Source organism: Sander lucioperca, chromosome 17 (genome assembly GCF_008315115.2).
Source record: "Sander lucioperca isolate FBNREF2018 chromosome 17, SLUC_FBN_1.2, whole genome shotgun sequence".
Classification (NCBI taxonomy): Eukaryota; Metazoa; Chordata; class Actinopteri; order Perciformes; family Percidae; genus Sander; species Sander lucioperca.
In genome coordinates, this window is record NC_050189.1 from 29733757 (window position 1) to 29753194 (window position 19438).

The following is a 19438-nucleotide window of genomic DNA, read 5'->3' on the forward strand; positions in this document are numbered from 1 at the left end:
TTCTGGAAATCCTTGCGTGTCTGTGCAACCGACACAAGTCCCCAGCGGTCCGCTGCGTGTATGTATGAGGCCTTCTCCACCGCATCCATCTGTGAGGTTGTCAGCTTTGTGTCTGCCTGGCTCAGAGCGCCGTCTAGCAAAAAGCCACGAAGCTTAAAATGCTCTCAAAAGTTAGCTTTGGCTGCTTCTTGCTTGCCGTGATTACTCTGCTACCAGCCTCTGTCACGTCCCGTGTGGAGCTTGTGAGCGCGCAGCTGAGAAGGCAGTGTCGCTGTCAAATCTGTCCCTGGGAAAAGTAACGTTGCGCCGAATTGAAAAAGGAACTACGTTTCGTTACCAAATTTTCAGTAGTAGCGCATTACTACTTTTTACCCAAAAAAGTAGTTACGTTACTGTAACGCGTTATTGTTACACCCAACACTGCTCATAGGCTACATTTACACTGCTACGTATCTTTTGCTACATTTACACCTCTCATTCACACTGCTCTGGCACAATACCAGAAATGGAACGTCATCGATATGGACTAGGTTTTCCTAAAGAAGAAAGCGCCAAACAAGCTTGGATACGGTCTCTTTTTTCAGACCGACTAGAGCCCGGTATTAAACACCTTTATAGTTGTTTGCCTGCTTCGTCTCTTTACTGTCATAACAGCATGTCCTGTGCTGCCCCTCCAGCACCTTCAGTGTCAGGCCCTGTCAATGGCTTTCCATGGGGGGGGGAGGCATTGGAATAGCTGCATCTTTATTGGGTCTTAAGTGTTCATTATACTTGCCATTTCTGACCTGTCGCACGACAGTGTGGCGTCATGGGAGCGCCGTAACTATTTATACTTACGCATGGTGGTCGCAACACCGGTTGCAGTCTTCTCCTGAACAGAGGTGTCGCAACTGAGGAAAGGCTACCGACTTTGCTATTTCTACGGACTAGAAGAAGAAGTAAAATGTAAACAATGGCAGAACTGGCAGCAGCATTTACGTCAATGTCAACAGTGGCTAATATGATATTGGAGTCAATGGATGAGGAAGAACAAATGCTTTTGAGCCTGCTTGCAAAGAATCGAAGAAAAAGAAGGTGGAATGTTCGTCCTTTGAATAACGCCAGACATAAATATGGTGAGTTCAATATCCTTGTGAAACAAATGAGGATGATAGACGAAGAGAAGCACTTTGAATACTTCAGAATGTCTGCACAACAATTCGATGACCTACTTCGTCGGATCAAGCCTTTCATTCACCATAAAAGAACTCATCTTAACCCAGTAAGTTTACAAGAGAGACTTGCAGTCACTCTGAGAGCCCTGGCATCCGGTACCAGTCAGAATGCAGTTGCTATTGGCGCACTTGCTCGGAAAGCTTGCCGTCAAACTCGTCCATGCTTCCTGTTTCCGCTTTGTCGTGCGCCGTGTGTTGTAACCATTTCCTGTCATTTCAGCCCTCACCTGCCTCATAGAAAGTTGAAAGTTGGCCAAAAATCTACTATTCTGAGGTAGATACTGTGTCCCTGTTGGCTTAGAATCACTGATTAAATTGCCAAATCAAAAATGCTATTATAATTTCATGAATTACATTTAAATTTAAATGATGCAAACCCACAGTCAAAGAAAATAATGAAAAGATCACATTGAAGAACATCTGCTAATTCATATTCTCTTCCCCTTTTCTGTCTTTGATGAATTAGTTATTGCATTTTTTTTAAATGGTTTTTAAATTTCTCTTTCTGTCATTCCGTTTACTAATTAGCCTGCCTGTTGTGTTCAGTCTTACAATTCATTTGTCGCCTACTTTAACATTTGCAATTTACATTTCATGATTGCTTGTCATTATGAGCTAATGCTTCGGCCTGGGATCAAACCCACTGAACTTTCCAAAGACACCCATTTTTGGGAAATATGGCTTAAATGGTGCACAAGACATTGAGAATATTTCCCTTTTATGGAATTATACAGCATGAAAAACATGAATGTTGAACACATGCGATGTTGTGGAATAAGACTATTTTTTTCCATCTTGAAGCTACTTAAAGGGGAAATGAAAGGAAACTGGAAACTAAGAGGTTGCTTTGCTGTGTAAACTTTCATTCATTGGTTTTAAACTGCTGAATGTATTACAAAGGTTTTTTGTGACCTGAAATGACGGCTCCCTTCTTTATTTGGTACGTAATGAGACGATTGGCTTTTTATCCCTGTCACCTGTTTTTTGTCACCCCCCCCCCCTGTAACTTCTCATTATTTGAGTATAATCATTACAAGAAGATTGGCTCATATTTATTATTTGACGTGAATATTCTCATGATGTTACTACAGTATTTGTTATTTGATAATGTCAAGACAAAACATTCCCACAATTCTAAGCTTGACTTCCATCATATTAGCCTGTGGTGGTTTACAGAACAGTTGGTGTCTCCAGTGCCGATAAAAGCCAACAGTTGTCCCTTTACAAGCCTAGAGTAGGCAGGGTGTGTGTGTGTGTGTGTGTGTGTGCGTGCATGCTCCTATTCCTTACTGTGAACAACGCCTCAAATATAACATGCTTAGCCCTGATAGTCTTTCTCTTTTCATCCATTCATTAAACCCTCAGAGGTCAAAGTCTATGCAGTGCACACTCCCAGGGCATCCAGTAAACTCCACAAATCCAATGTTTTATCTTTGTTTTATTATTATTTCATGGGTCAGGGCCATGGTTGGAGTTTGGGTATGCCAACACTACTGAAGCAGGCGGGCTGTAAAGATAATCCATAGAGAATAGTGGTGTAAGGACCGGCCTGTTTGTCCCACAAACTACAGGCTACACATTTGTTACAGAAAGCAGTGCCTGAAATGGGCCAAAACTCCCCAGTACGGATTACTGGCACTTCTGTTTTTTCCCCCACATGAGTACCCTTACTTCTTGGGATAATTGTTATTATCAGTAGTATTAATATGCTGAGAATTATACCAAAATAGGCTGTATACCATGATTTATTTGGCAAAAACCAAGCAATTCTATGTAAAATCAGACATTCAGCAACCCCATATATGCCCAGTGGAATGATCCTTTGTTTCACCAATCTCACAGTCGAATCGGGTTCCTTAGATTGAATCATCCAATAATAAACTATTCGGCGTCACCTCTACAAGATAAACGTAAATGTAAAAAGACACATGCAATGATCGTGTCATGCAACTGCTGAATTAGGGTACTGGCACCTTTTTTTTGGTCCAATTCAGGCACTTATAGAACCCAACAGGGGGTCTGGGATTTAAAAAAACAACATGTGTATTTACCAGGCAGGGAGGGTCTAATAAAAGGCTATGAGTTGCACTCAGGAAATGTAGGATCCAGTGTTTTTGGAGCCCATGTTAGGTACTAAAGGTCTATCTCTGTCTCTGCTGCTTTAACATTGACCATTCTTTTCGTAATCTGTCTTTTGTGAGGTCTCCCAACTGTATAGAAGTGCAATACTACATTGCTGGAGTCACCCTTTAATGAAGCCACACTATGATCATATAAAGCCAGGAACTAATAACAAACAGGCTTTTGTTGGAATGTATGTTGATGCATACAAGATGTGCCCACAAATCAGTAGCCATGTTCATGTTTTTCATTTCCATATTTAAGATATATCTTGATCCAATGTTTGGTATACAAGGATGCTATTTTTAGGCAAAGGCACAGCTAAGGGAGGTGGGGAGTAAAGGATTACACGCATCTAATTCCCTTATTGCAACACCCCAGGCAGAACCACAGCGGAGGGTATGTATTAATGTTACTTTTTCATGATACCACCTGGCCAACAAAACAAAAAAAAAGGTGCTGCTAGAAATGGGTAGAGCTGTGATACCAGGAAAAATAATTGACAGCGACCTGGCCAATGTACCAGACATGTCAGTGGTCTGTAAACATTGTAGACATTTTCTAATGCCACAGTTTCCCAACATACGTATATATAGTGAACCAATCAAGGCATAGACACTTCTATAGTGGCAACATCAGAGCCTGTATACTCTGTGCTTGCATATTAACATTACTGACTGAGTTATTGTTTGACAATCACATAACATAATAGTTGTGATATATGTGAATTAATCAACAACAAGCCACTTTGTGTGAAATGCTGTGGGTTTTTGTATCTTTGCTATTTAGAATTGTACATGACACTACAGCATTTATTTATTTTTTATTTTATTGATTGACATTGTAAGCGTGTTTGTGCTGCATCTTGTATTGGTTTTTTTAAAAAAATAAAAAATTTTAATGCAAGGTGCCTTGGCTGACTTTATTTCCAACACTCTTTCTTTAAGGCTATCAGTTGGCTATAGAGCCATAGCCTACAATGCCTTTTCCCACTGAGTGTTTGTAGTATTTGTAAATAATGCCTTATGACAATTAAACTGGGGACACAATGCACTTATTTTTCTTCTTTTTCACAATCAGTGGATTACAGTAGAGGTAAGGGAAATTTGGCACCATAGGCATTTCCGTAGACTACTGTCTGACTGACAGGAAAATCAAACGTAGCCTGTGTTCTCGCGAGAGGAACTGTCCGTACTATGTTTACTAGCAGTATTTATTAGCAGCAGTCTCCCCCTACCGTCACTGCTTCGGTCCGGCGAGCGAATGTTCAGTAAACGCGCTACTGCTGCTGCTGCTGCTGCTGCTGCTGCTGGGAGAAGGCATTACCGACATTTCGTCTTTGACAGCCGACCGGAGACACCTCTCCCTCAGGAAACATTTTCATACGCCCACAAACCACAGTCCGGCGTCGCTGTTTGCTGTCCCAGCAGAGCGAGAAAAGGAAGAAATAAGTCGTAGGCTCGGGTTTGCTCCGCAGGGCTAGCCAGGTAAGACAGAAACACTGGTGGCCGACCTTTTATTGAATTTCAACAGTACTTCGGTCTGTATTTGCTTCTGTCCAGTCTGTACACCGCGAACCCATGCAAACCCCGTGTAGCTCGTGCACTTTTAACAATATGTGCCTCGTGCACGACTGACGTGATGCCCTTTAATCTTTGCTACATCAACGGTAGCCATGGTTACTAGCCATTTCTCCGGCACCACAGAACCATGCAGTACCAGCTCAGACTGTGTGTACGTGCGGTGCTCCATCATTGACAGAGCGCCACGCCAAACTCCAATGAAAATACTGGCAATTTAAGGTTCCCTCGCCTATAACCGAATCTACAAAGCTCATGGAATATGGCTGGATATCAACCCTAAATCGATAGGAGTAGTGGGTCTTATCGGCTCACAGATAGCCTCTGAAAAATAATTAGTTCGAGTGAAACTGTCTTGTAACTAAGCTTGTGGGAATAGCAGGCGAACGTCTTGTAAAATTGCATTTAGTGCCACATATACGGGCCGATATATGTTTTCCGACAAAGGGACATTAAGTTGTTAAAATAATTAATTTCTCTGTGCGACATAGGCTACTGTAGGCTATATGGGATATGCAGGATATGGGTTGTAGCTGCAGGAGAGTGTGCGGGGAAATCGATGTGTGACGCCGACTCAATTGCGAGACGCATGTGGCTGCTGTGTGTGTTGTTGGTGTCTTCTTTCGTTACACACGTTCACTTTGTCTGGAGAAAAAAAAAAATCTGCATGTTGTTGGTGGTTAAATGCTTTAACCACAGCTGTTTATAATACTGAGGCCTTTAATCTCATACATTTATAACAATATTTTATATTTCTGTCTCAAAATTAACATCATCACCCAGCATTTGGTATTAATAAATGCACATTAATAGGCAATAGTGTTGCTTGAGAACGTTATTTATTACTATTACTGACAGAGGCATTTTGCATAAGGCCAGTCTGTAATAGGATACTGTAGCCTATATTGTGACAGTTATCTCATTACAGAAGCCGTGTCCTCTCAATTTGCATATTAATCTCTCAGACGCCCAAACAGCTCTGTCTGCAGAGGCAGATCAGACCTGTGTTGCATATTACATAACAGCCCGGGCTTTCAGGGATGCTGCATGTTGTCAGTGGACAGATGAGCTATACAGAGAGGCTAGTTGATGATATGTTAGTGTTTCCGTTTTGTTGGGTTAAAAGAAACGGTCCCACCTCCCTCTCTGCTGCAGTCCACTGTAGCCTTGATTTATTGCTTCTGTAAGTCATAACAGTTAATGCAGGCTTGGCAGCTGGCAGTGCAGATTCCTCATCTGCATTCTCACTGGGGCGACTGCCAAAGTGTAATCAATGCTGCAGGTTTTTACTCATTTATTAAAAGTTGTATTTGCATGTAGTTTCTGTACAAGGGATAATATCTCTAAGTGAATTCTGACTCTGCATTTTTGCCCTCTGGGGAGCAGTTCCACTCTGTGGTTCTGGTTTGACAAGCTGAGATATAGGGCTGGGCAATATATCAATATCATGAAATCTCCCCTTTTGAGCAAAATTGAGCATCAAACACTGCATTTTCTGCATTCTGGTGAATTTTTCAGCCACCATTTATGGTGCAAATGTTTTTATTTATGCAAAGGAAATTATATAAGGTTTTTTGGGGTGGGTTGCACTGGCCAGTTTTGATTATTGGGGGGTTGTAACCCTCTCCATCCCCCCCTGTAAATTAAGCCTATGCTTCTAGCATTGCATTTGCCTGTGCCCACTTAGTCACTTTCTACGTTTACATGCACATAATATTCCGGTTTTTGCCCTTATTCCAAAAAAGACGGTATTCCGACTAAGCCGTTTACATGGCTAATGAGAGTGAATATTCCACGAATATTCCCGTTTACATGCAGCCGTGCAAAATACGATTTTTTTCAAAGTTTTCCAGCTGCGGTTGATTGAGACGCATATTCCGAAAGGTGTACACATGTCCAAAGAATGCTTCTAAAACCTGAATAATACCAGAATATCCCACATGTCTTAATCAGAAAATGCTATATTCAGAAAAAAGCCTTATTCAGAATATCCAACCGGAATGTGCTGTTTACATGAGCTTTATCAAATTCGGAATATTTTCATATTCCAAATAATAGTGGACTGTTGGTGTGCATGTATGGTAGTCAATGTATCCACATTATTGATGACTATTTATCAAAACTCTCATTGTGTTTAGTATTTTGTGAAAGCACTAGGGCTTCAACTAACGATTATTTTCACAGTCGATTAATCTGTCGATTATTTTCTCAATTAATCGATTAGTTGTTTGATCTATAAAAATTTCAAAACATGGTGAAAAATGTGGATCAGTGTTTCCCAAAACCTAAGAGGACGTTCTCAAATGTCTTGTTTTGTCCACAACTCAAAGATATTCAGTTTACTGTCACAAAGGAGAGAAGAAACTAGAAGATCTTCACATTTAACAAGCTGGAATCAGAGAAATCTTATTTTTTTTAATAAAAAAATGACTCAAACGATTAATCGATTATCAAAATAGTTGGCGATTAATTTAATAGTTGACAACTAATCGATTCATCGATTCATCGTTGCACCTCTCGAAAGCACCAATAGTCAACCCTACAATATTGCCGCAATATGGACATTGAGGTCAAGAATATCGTGATATTTGATTTTTTTCTGTATCGCCCAGCTCTACTTGCATAATTAAAGTTAGGGCTGGTGTGATTCTATATGTGTATTATTGTCAATAAAACCCATAATAAGATTAAAACCAACAATGTGTTAGGGGAGACCTCTAGCTCACCCAGTAAGAGCGTGCGGCCCATGTAGGCTGAGGCCTTTGCAGCAGCCCGGGTTCAAATCCGACCTGTGGCCCTTTGCTGCGTGTCATCCCCCATCTCTCTCCCACCTTTCCTGTCTGTCCACTGTCACTCTGAAATAAAGCTGAAAAAAAGCCCCCAAAATAATCTAAAAAAAACAAACAGTGTTTCAATACTTTCTGACTTCCCTGTCTGTGAGATCCAGCGTTAGTTCCTACTGAAGATGTGCTTTGTCGAGGACTATTTTAAGCAGCGGCTCTGAATTCCTGTCTGTGGCACTGAATCCTAAGCCCATTGGTTCCTATTGATGTAAATCTTTGAAAATGGATCATAAATATATAAAAGCGAAACAATTTCCTAAAACAGCGGGACACTGTAGTTTTAAGCGAACATCACTCAAACAGGAGGAAATAGTGCATTTGTTGTGGACTATTTTAAGCAGCGGATTAATCCATGTTTGGTGTCCGCGTGAGTATTTCTGGCAGCAGGAGAGTCAATGTGGTCCATGTGTCAATATGTCCAATATCTAATATTGAATATTAGAGTGGACGTACAGCCGACGGATGTTGCATCATCATCATCATCATCATCATCATCATCATCACAGGGATGGTATGAACTGTGAACAGGTTTTTTCCTGGCTCAGGATGGGCCTTTTGGGGGGGGGGACTACGCACGGCAGTAAGCATGATCAGTCCGCGTACAGTAAAGGCAACAAGGTCTGTGTTACCTTATTTCCAGAAATCTGAATTTTACAAAACAAAAATTGAATTGAATTAAACCCCAATTCACAAAACTGGTTAAAAGTATAATAATATTCATATTTAAATAAATGGCAGGAGAAACCCTGGTGAAGTGAAGAAAAAATGGCTTGTATTGCTGCTCTTTTCCACCACTAGAGCTGTAACAATTCCAAGTTTTGCTGTACAATTAATAGTCTCAGAAAGAATTGCAATTAACAATATAATTGTCTCTTTCAGTCAAATAAAAAAAAAATATATGTATTTATGTATGGCTTTTTCAAACAAATAAAGTGAATTGAATGAATCCCAGGATACATCTTTTGGTTATATCTCTGTCATGTGACCCAGATAATGTAATAACACAAACACACAGCCTACAAAGTAAACAACGCCTCTTTATTATCATAAAACATTTTTTTCTGTTTCCCCCGCTTATCATTTTTGTCGCTATGAACGTGTATTGGGTCAAGTGCCTACAACTAACAATTGAAATAATAATAAAAATATACAGTCTGACCAATTAGATTTCTTTATTTAAAAGGGACAACGCACATTAATCAACATGAGTACAGAGTCCAACATGTAAATGTGCCAGATTTAGCCATACAGGTAAATTTTCATCTGCAGTCCCTAATAATAACTTAGATAATTATATTTGGCAAATCTAAACAAAATCAACAGTCACACGCCTTAAGACCTTCGCTAATGTTATCAATTAATTGTAGTTAAACAAAGAAACGGCAATTATGTAAAAAGAAATTAAAAAAATGGACAATTACACAATTATGTAATAATTGTTACAGGCCTATCCACCGTGGTGGCTCATCATCAAGCTCCTGCCAGTGCTCTCTGTTTTTGGGTTTGTTCAGGTCTACCGCGTTTTGCATCAGATCATGTCTCTTTTTTGAAAATGTATTCATGCGCATTGGTAGGTTTCCTACAGGTCTCTCTGGAAAGGGTCTAAAATATTGGGCCTGTGGAGACACAAACAGATGTACAACCCCATCCAGTAACCCTACTACAGATGTACAACCCCATCCAGTAACCCTACTACTGTAGTTTTCTTTAAAAAAATAACGTTAACATCCCCAACGCATTTTCTCATTTATTGTATATCATCATTTATCTAATCTGTACAGAAGAGGATTAGGGCCACATGTGTAAAATGTATTTGAGTTCTGAGTTTTAAAGTCAGAATTCTGAGGAAAAAAAGTCCAAATTCTAAGAAAAAGTCAAGAAAGTCAGAATTCTGAGAAGAAAGTCAGACTTTAAACTCAGAAGACTTTATTCTGAGAATTCTGACTTTAAAACTCCGAACTTAAATACATTTTTCACACTGGCACTAATCCTCTTCCGTAGGTATGCCATATTGACTTTTGCTGCCTATTTTGCACAGCGTGAGAGGGCCCTACATGACCAATATATCAAAGTGAAGTTGTCATCTAATCAGTATGTAGCTCACTGTTCAGTTTGTGGATGATTTTCATATAATCATGATTAGGGATCAACCGATACTGGTTTTTCAGGGCCGATACCAATACCGATAATTAGTAGTTAATATAACCGATATTTGGAACTGATATGCATTTACTGTTAAAATTTAACTCTTCAGGTCAAAATTAACATTTTTGAATGTAACAAACTCCAACACACAAGTTTGTTTAAATGCTTTAAGCAATTATTTAATAAAACTGAAACTTTAAAACATAATACACAGTCAAAAAATTATGACTGTGTTGCAGACTGCTTACAGAGCTGGAGCCCGAGCCAAAGTAGCGCACTTTTTAATTCATTAACTTCACCGGTTATCCGTAAAATACAACACTGATACAGATAATCTGCAAATCACCAAATATTGGTTGCGGTAACCAGCCAGGGCCGATAATTGGTTGATCCCTGATCGTGATACGCACTCTACATTATTGAGCAGACAGATGGAGCTATCATTATAACAACAGTCTTGCTGCAGACCTAAGCTGATGCCATGTGAAAACTTTGTGTTAGCACTTTAGGGGCCGTGTTTGATGTGCAGCGGTACTTGTAACCTGCAGAGCCTGTGGGTGGGTTAAGTGTCAGGACAAAAAGCAGTGAACAGTTTCATGTTGGAGTGGGCAGGGAAAAAAAAACTCAGTTTATACTGTAGCTGTATGGGCTGATTCTCCATATTACCATTCTGCCATCATCTGGAGCCCAATAGCCTTTAAATTAAGGCTGCACAATGTATTGTTTTCTTATCGTCTTATCGCAATATCAACTGGCGCAATATTAGGGCTGCAGCTATCGATTATTTTAGTAATCGAGTATTCTACCGATTATTCCATCGATTAATCGAGTAATCGGATAAGAAATACTTAGTAAACAGCAATAGTAAATATTTATTATTGCTGTGTACTAAAAAAAAGGAAACATGTCTTTTGTATATACAAAAGACAGGTTTTTTTTGAAAAAGCAACATTTTTTATTGCCAAATTCCAAGTACATTTTTGGTGGCCCAAATGTTAATATTTTTCACCCCCTTCCCCTTCTTGCCTCTGGCTCTTTGCACTGGATAAGCAAAAGAGCTGTTCACTAACCAGAGGGTAAATGTGACGGTACAAAGCTTACAGCAGGTCCATTCAACTACACTGTTCTGGGGGACACATTTTCAGAAGGCTAATACTGAGTGAGGAGAAAGAATAAAGAATGCAGACATCACCGGCATGATGACATCATTCACGTGCATATTAAGTGGCCATGCTGGGGGGAGGAACTTCTTATATACAGTCTATGGGGAGGAGCTGGTTTGTCTCCGGCAGCAGCTAAGTTTCCAAAGATTAGTAGCAAACTAATAAACAGTACAGTACAAACCGACAGCTTTCGTTTTAGCTTGTTGGTAAAACATGTCTATTTGCAGAGTAGCATGCTGTAGGCTAGTTGTGTAAAACAGCGCGGTGGACGAGAGCAGCAGACGGTAGTTAGCTACCTGGTGTCGGGTTCGCTCCGTGGAATGGATGAGTAGACTGGATGTTTTCTACAGAGATGATGTAGTGGCATGTTTGCAGCTTCAAATGATCCCAAACTTTCTGTCGTTTTCACTCGCCTGTCTCTTCTCTTAGACCCTCGCTATTTTCGTCTTGTTCATTTGTAATCTGGGCTGTCAGTCTTGTGCATAGACAGTATATAAACGTCTTGTGTCCACAGAAGCGTCAACCTGTTGTGTGCGCTAGTAATAATCCTCCGTGCGGAAACACAGTGAGCCATACAACCTTAATTACATTGATTTAACGAAGCTTCAAGGCAAAGAATTTTGCTTCGAGGATTTTGTGTAATCGAATTATTCAAGTTATTCGAGGAATCGTTTCAGCCCTAAGCAATATACATATCACGAAAGACACTTGGAGATTTTTTTTTTGTGTCAGTTGAAAGAAAATATCAGTAGAGAACTGCACTTTAAAATGTAACTGTAATTCTCTTTTTTAGCGGTGCCTTTTATATTCAAATCAATGTTCAATTTGTTCAGTAAAAGAATGTTGGAAATGATTTCCTTTCATTTGTTTTAAATTCAACAAGCCATTTGTTGTATTTTAGAAAACTTCTGAAAGCAGCAGAACTGAGTACTCTTTTTAATATCTGTTTATTTATTCCACTTTGAAAATTAATTTCAAAAATATTGGCTATTTACTTAGAACATTTTGTTATTTATTTAGAAGATTTTCACTCCACACACAATGAAACCCCACTCTCTCCCATCCCTACAACCTGTTACATTAAATAATTATTAATTTCTTACACTGCACTGTATGTTTTATTCTTATTCTATTGTAGCCCGTTTTTATTTTCTATCTCTTTTTAAACTGCTCTTTAATGTTTTAGGTAAATTGTTCTGAATTGCCTTGTTGCTGAAATGTGCTATAGAAATAAAATTGCCCGTGCCCTACAACCTCAGCCTGTCAGTCAGTCACCAGGGCATAGAGAACACTGGTGTGCCTGCCTGTCTCGGAGGAAGTGTAACGTTAACCACACCGTAGTCTATATCCACAACGTTTCCATTCCGGGATTGCTCCGGTGCCGCCGGACATTCCGCTGGACGTCTTTCTTTCCTGCCGGATGTCCCGTTACTTAAACCAACACATTCTCCGTATACTATTTTCAGAAAAGGGCTGTTTAATTCATGGATAAATATATAGCCGTATATTATTTTGGCTTCCCACAATTAAATAAACATGATCGACTGCGATATTGATGTTTAAAATGTGTGACTTTTTTGTGGCTTTCTCAGAAGTTTTTGTCACTTTTAATTTATTTATTTTTTATCAGTTTTTGCAACGTTTTGTTGCTGTTTTCGACTTTTGTCGCACTTTGGTCGACATAAAGCCCTAAGAAGTCAGAAAGAGTTCCTTAGCCATCATAGAGTTTTGCATATCAAGCAAAACAATGATTACATTTTATTTATTTTTTTTACAACAACCTGTTTCATCGCCTGAATATTAAAACTCTCTACTTCTGGTGGAATTTCTGAGTCTCAAAGTCGGTAAATTCGAGCAAATTGTATTGTAATTGGAGTTTGAAAACAGTTTCCTGTCTTTTTGGTTTGGCGCATAGCTAGGCGGGGCCAAAATTTATTGTGAAACTAAATTGATACGCGGGCCGGATCAAAATTTGCTAAAATTTGCCCGCGGGCCAAATGCAGCCCCTCGCAAATTTTGTACACACGTAGTTTTAAAGGCTACATTACGGTAGAGTGATGTCATTTTCTTAACTTACCAGACTGTTCTAGCTGTTCTATTATTTGCCTTCACCCACTTAGTCATTAAATCCTAGCAGACTTCTGGTAATAGCTCAATCCCGACAGAACAACATGCAGAATTTGTTATGTCCGAATAGTCAAATATTTGGGTTTGGCCCTACTTTTTAATGCAAAGATTTGTACACTAGCAGGATGTCCCTCCGCCAGCTGTCTGTGTGTTGCCGTTCTCAGAATCCCTTCGCTCAGGCACGGAGCTGTGGGCCTGGGCCCGCCCACATTGACAGCTGGCCTGCCCAATCAGATCAATCATCTGGCACGAACAACGGTAACATTCGCTAGAAGTGTCATGGTATCTTGATTTTACTTTAATATGGCTAAACAAGTTGCACTCATTGTGTTCACACAGAAAGTGGACATAGTACTGGGAGTGTTGATATTTTGGCTTATTTAGCCTAGTCAAAAATATGAGATAGTTGATCATAATTGGAAGTTGAACGAGCAGTATGTTGAACAACGAAAATGATAATCCATCTATAATGAATTCCCTTTTTCTCCTTTAAGCCCTGTTAGAAATGTTTCATCAAGCAACTCATGACTGCTGCTCTAGTATAATTTCCTGGATTCGGGAACTATGTGGATGATTTGGGACAACTGCCTAGATTCAGGCCCACCTCGACTTAATCCAGGCCCACCCATCTGTCACGTTCTGCATCCGCTACGGGAAACGACAACAACAAACTTCGAGCTAGCGAGCTACACGCTGAAAAATTTTTGAAGAAAATTTGGATCGTGTAAAAAGGCAGGCCTGCTTGGTTCTTTCAGGGAATGATTGTAAAGATTTACAAAGAATGTGTTTACGGGATTTTACGTTTTGGGACTGATTGGTGGGATTGCTGTGGATGAAGTAGGCTGGATGCGATACACTGGTAAGAGCTAATGAGGTTTAACCATGCATCCAGCTCATTTAAATAGCTCACGTTACTGTATTGTGTCAACAGTTAAGTTTTCTTTTGCGGGGTGCAAATGTTCCACCAAAACAACTTCCTTCACCGAGACAATTTAGCAGAGCCACCGTCGCTGCGTCCGGAGCTTAGCGCCGCCCAAGACCATTGTGATTGGTTTAAAAGAAATGCAAACAACCCAGAGTGTTTTTTTTTCCTCCTATCCCAGAATGCACGTGTGGTGTAGCCAGACCTTACTCCACAGCGCTGTGGAGATACAGTAGGTCTGGCAATGCGAGACTACCAAGAATTTAGCAGAACAGGGAATCGAAAGCAGTGCTCTGTTTATTCAAATGTGTGTGTGTATATAATAATCGTGATCTCAGTGTTGTGATTATCATTTTGACCGTAGTTGTGCAGCCCTCCACTGACTTTTCTGTCCAGTGTTTTATCCTGAGATACACATTACTTGCACCCGCCCCCAGTGAAACCAAATCCTCCTGTGAACTCCATACACAAATTCCTCCAGTCTAATTTGAGAAGTGACACATTTCCATCCACCCAGTCCCCTCCACTCCGTGTCTCCCTCTGCCCTCCTCTCTTTATTTCCTCACCCACTGGAACCCCTTCTTTTCTTGGGGATCACCTTCAGAAGTTGTCACAAGTTGTTGTCAAAGTACGGCTGCCGATACATTGGTGTGTCCGAGATCACTCCACTGTTTTCTACAGTTTATAGTGCACTATGTTTAATGTCTGCTATTTTATTTGAGTGTCCGAATGAGTGTGTAAATGTATCCACTTTTCGTGCCCAGAAAATTGCACAATAGAAAGTGGTGTCCATGGCAGCGTCTATTATGTTGACTTTTTTGTATTTCAACCCAATCCTTTTTCTAAACCTAACCAATTATTTAAATTCACAATGTTAATTCTCACCTGGTTGATCATGCGCCCCATGTACTAAGGGTCAGGACACTTTACAGTTTTAGTGTCTAGACCACACTATAATTTACAAAGACCCAACAATTTCCCACGAGCAAGCATTTGGTGCGACAGTGGCGAGGGAAAACGCCCTTTTAACAGGCAGAAACCTCAGAAAGAACCAGGCTCTTGGTGGGCGGCCATCTGCCGCTGCCGGTTGGGACTGATACAGATATACAGATATAGAGAAATATGATTCGTAATAATTATAGCCGTTGGAATGATTAACATTTATAGTAACAATAAAGCTAGTGGAACTATGACTAGAAATAATAGTAGTAGCAGATCAAGGCATAGCAGGGTGTAGCAGGGCATTGTTGGCCGTAGTAGGGCATTGCGGGGTGTTGTCGGGCGTAGTAGGGTGTTGCGGGGCATAGCAGGACGTCGGGCGTAGTAGGGCGTTGCGTGGCATAGCAGGGCATTGTCGGGCGTAGTAGGGCGTTGCGGGGCATAGTAGGGCGTTGCGGGGCATAGCAGGACGTCGGGCGTAGTAGGGCGTTGCGGGGCATAGCAGGGCATTGTCGGGCGTAGTAGGGCATTGCGGGGCATAGTAGGGCGTTGCGGGGCATAGCAGGACGTCGGGCGTAGTAGGGTGTTGCAGGGGCATTGTCGGGCGTAGTAGGGTGTTGCGGGGCGTAGTAGGGCATAGTGGGCGTTGCGGGGCGTCAAGCAGGACCATGGCAACAGCTGCAACCATGATTTTATGTGCCAACCCAATCCAAGGAAATCTGTGAGGCGAGAAAACTTAAGGACTCCGCGGAATAAGCTCCCTGGAGATAAGTTAGTGACAAGTATTTCTGGGACATGAATGCACGCAGATGGAAAGAGAGAGGAGAGAGGAGCTCAGTGTGTCAAAGGAAGTCCCCCGGCAGTCTAGAGCTATAGCAGCATAACTAAGGGCTGGTCCAGGGCCAACCTGAGCCAGCCCTACAAGGGTTGGTGGATGAATCGGACGACTATGAAGAGAAGCAGAGGAGAGTAGGTTCCATCCTTCCCTCTCTTCTTTTCCCCCCAGCATTGTTATTCTCTCTACTCTACTTCCCAGCAGCCTCACTCTCCCTGCTCTCTTTTCCCGCTTTCACTGTTGTTCCCGCCACGCAGCTGTCACTGCTATAAATAATTGCGATGCAAACACCCCCCTCCCTCTTTTCCTCCCCCTTTCCCTCTCTCTTACATGAGGTCCTCCCTTGATTTTCACCAACATGGACCCAGTGTCTGTGATGTCACCCGTTGGCTTTTAAAGAGAATTTCTGGAAGTTGTGGTAGGACTTACCTTCATGTTGTCAGTTGTAGGAATTGTTAGAATATAAAACAGTAGGGTGGAACATGGCTGGGTCTGCGCCCATGGCAGAGTGCTGGATGGCATGGAAACATCCACAGCAATTTTTCAAGGCAAGGCGAATTACACTAGAGCGGGCAGCGGAAATCAGGTTGGCTGGGTCAGTAACATTATTTCAATCTCTTCCTGAAGGGTAATTTTCAACCTGGACCATATTTTCCCACAGCCTGGTCCTACCAGACTCTGGTACATTCCATTGTACAAAGAGTCTGGCCACTCTTAACTTCCTTGAAGGCGGGTACTCTGTTGAAGTTTAAAACTATTGGATCTGCCCAGAGCCACTGTGGATCTGCCATAACCAATCGCTAACGTTTGGTCGTGACATCGGCTTAGCATCGCTAGCGTTCGCCTAAAGGCTGATTTATGCTTCTGCGTCGAATGACGGCGTACCCCCGCAGACCCCTCTGCGTCGCCGCGAATCCCCCTCTGAGGCCTCCGGCGTAGCTCTACGTGCACCTCCAAAACTGTGTAACTTCGTGTCGTGTATAGTACTTTTAGCGTGTATAGGGTTAGCATATTTTCACATGTAAAATGGGTGAATTAAGGGTTTATTCCAACCAAACCAGAGTGGTGATTGTTGGAACAGTGGAAAGACGAACCAAGACGGCTTTTTTAGAGTTTTATTTTTGTTTCTGCTAACTTTGAATGAAGTGTGTTTTATGGCGATAAAATTAACATTTATTTAAATGGTGTCTGGTGGGTTTGGCAATAGCGGTTTCGGGGATGTTTCATGTTAAACAAAAAGGATCTTGCTCTTTAAAAAAAAAAAGGTTAACCTCTGTCCTTTCCATAATGTTGTCAGGCGCTTAGAATAACAAGCTGAGCCTGTCAGTGGCAAAAACAGGACTTTTTGTGGACGTCAATTGAAAGTGTGCAATTGCTCAAATAATGTTAGATTGCAGGTTGTTTCGCCGCTGCCTACTGCAGCGGTTCTTGCTTAATATTTGACAGACAAACAGAGGCGTTAGATGGAAATACACAGCAGCATGAATTTTAATACAACGGCAGAAATATGCGACCAGGGGTAGATGATGCCAACTTTAGGCCTTCTGGTGCTTTTCTAGTGAAAACGCTTTTAATGTGAAACAGCAGCAGTTATAGTTCATGAGGCGAAAGAGAACAAATGAGGAACAAGCCAGTCTGCTGTCTAGATAAACATGTAAACAGGAACTAGGGTTGCACGATATTGACAAAATGTTGTATTGCGATATTGAGCATGAATATTGCGATATTGCCACGTGTGAGCATGAATATTGCGATATCGACTCCGTTTTGATATTCTTAAACATATATAAAAACACAAGTAATGGGAAAACACATCTTAATAGAATATCACAACAACAGGTTTTCGCACAACACGTGGGTTTATTTGAACTGACAGTAGAACCTGAATAAATAGTTTTTTCTTCTGGATATTACTACTATATGCACTCTTCGTACAGTGTGGTGGTTTTTGAGTAGAGCTGAGCAATATATCGCTATTATATCAATATTGTGATATGAGACTAGATATCGTCTTAGATTTTGGGTATCGTAATATGGCATAAGTGTTGTCTTCTCCTGGTTTTAAAGACTGCAGTACAGTAAAGTGATGTCATGTTCTGAACTTACCAGACTGTTGTAACTGTTCTATTATTTGCCTTTACCCACTTAGTCATTATATTCACATTACTGGTGATTATTTATCAAAAATCTCATTGTGTAGCCTAAATATTTTGTGAAAGCACCAATAGTCAACACTACAATATCGTTGCGGTATCGATATCGAGGTATTTGGTCAAGAATATCATGATATTTGATTTTCTCCATATTGCCCAGCCCTATTTTTGAAGTGAGAGAAGAGGTTGGTTGTATTGCCTCTTACACGCTGCATTAGCTTGAGCAACATCTGTTGGCTTAAAGCAAAAGTTCTTCCACGCTGGCGAGGAGGCATTCTTTTTGGCTACTGACCTTTCCTCTTCCATCTCCATAATTTCGGCGTCTCCCTGAGCCACATTTATCTTCTTAATTCTCTGTCTCTTTCTGTCCTTTTCTCGCTTCACACACTTGCTTCTTTCATTGTCTCTATTTCCCTCCTCACTCACACTGTTGACGTGTGAATGTGGGACAGGGCAACTGACCAATGAAATATGCTAAATTGATCACAACACACAGCCACCGGCGCATCGCCACAAAACAAACGGAATATCGGGACATTTTCGATATTGATATTGCACAACGTGATATTGCAAAAAAAAATGAGTGGATACATTGTGCACCCCTAACAGGAACATGGGAAAACTCCAAATCGCAAATGTTACTGTTGTACTCCCATGCAGGCCTGTAACCCTGCTGCTCCCCCCCCCACCCCATAGTGAAATGCATATGATGACAGCCCTTCATGTTGCCCACAGCTAAGTCCACCATCCAGAATGTGTGAGTCCACATTCTCAGACCTTTAAGATTGTCCGGTGCTACAGCAGACATGTCTCCTCTACCGCTATTTCTATCACAGTGTGGATTTGCAGCTGTAGGGGCCAAACTGATTCTTAATTGAATAAATAGAAATGGATAGAAAGGGGGGCACTATTTTCAGCCTCTTACGCCACTGAAATACATTATGAAACGTAACTGGCAGTTAAGCTAACAGGTCTTGATGAAGGTCACTGTCTGACTACTCTGGATCAACGACAATACATGTCCAGGATAATTGCCTCACATTCGGCGATGCCGGATGTTCTGCCATGTGGGTTGCCGTGCTCTAACTCCATTCGCTTCGGGAAACGGCAACAAACTTCGAGCTAGCGAGCTACACACTGAAAAACTTGGATCATGCAACAAGGCAGGCCTGCGTGGTTCTTTCGGGGAATGATTGTAAAGATATGCAAAGAATATGATTAGGGCATTTCCTCTCTAACTGGGACGTTTTGGGACTAATTGGTGGGATTGCTGTGGACAAAGTACACACAGTGATACACTGGTAAGAGCAAATGAGGTTTAATGTATCCAGCTAATTTAAATAGCTCACGTTGCTGTATTGTGTCAACAGTTAACTTCATCTAACATGACTCTGCA

General features: G+C 41.2%; 1 protein-coding gene across 2 annotated transcripts in view; it reads left to right on the forward strand.

The window, feature by feature from the left end:
• The first annotated feature begins 4556 nt into the window (after nucleotides 1-4556).
• ache (acetylcholinesterase) overlaps nucleotides 4557-19438 on the forward strand; it is a 31342-nt gene continuing 16460 nt past the window's right edge. For both annotated transcript variants that reach the window (XM_031291110.2, XM_035994057.1), the window contains exon 1: nucleotides 4557-4822. The gene's annotated coding sequence lies outside the window, so the exon portion shown is untranslated. The remainder of the gene's footprint in view (nucleotides 4823-19438) is intronic.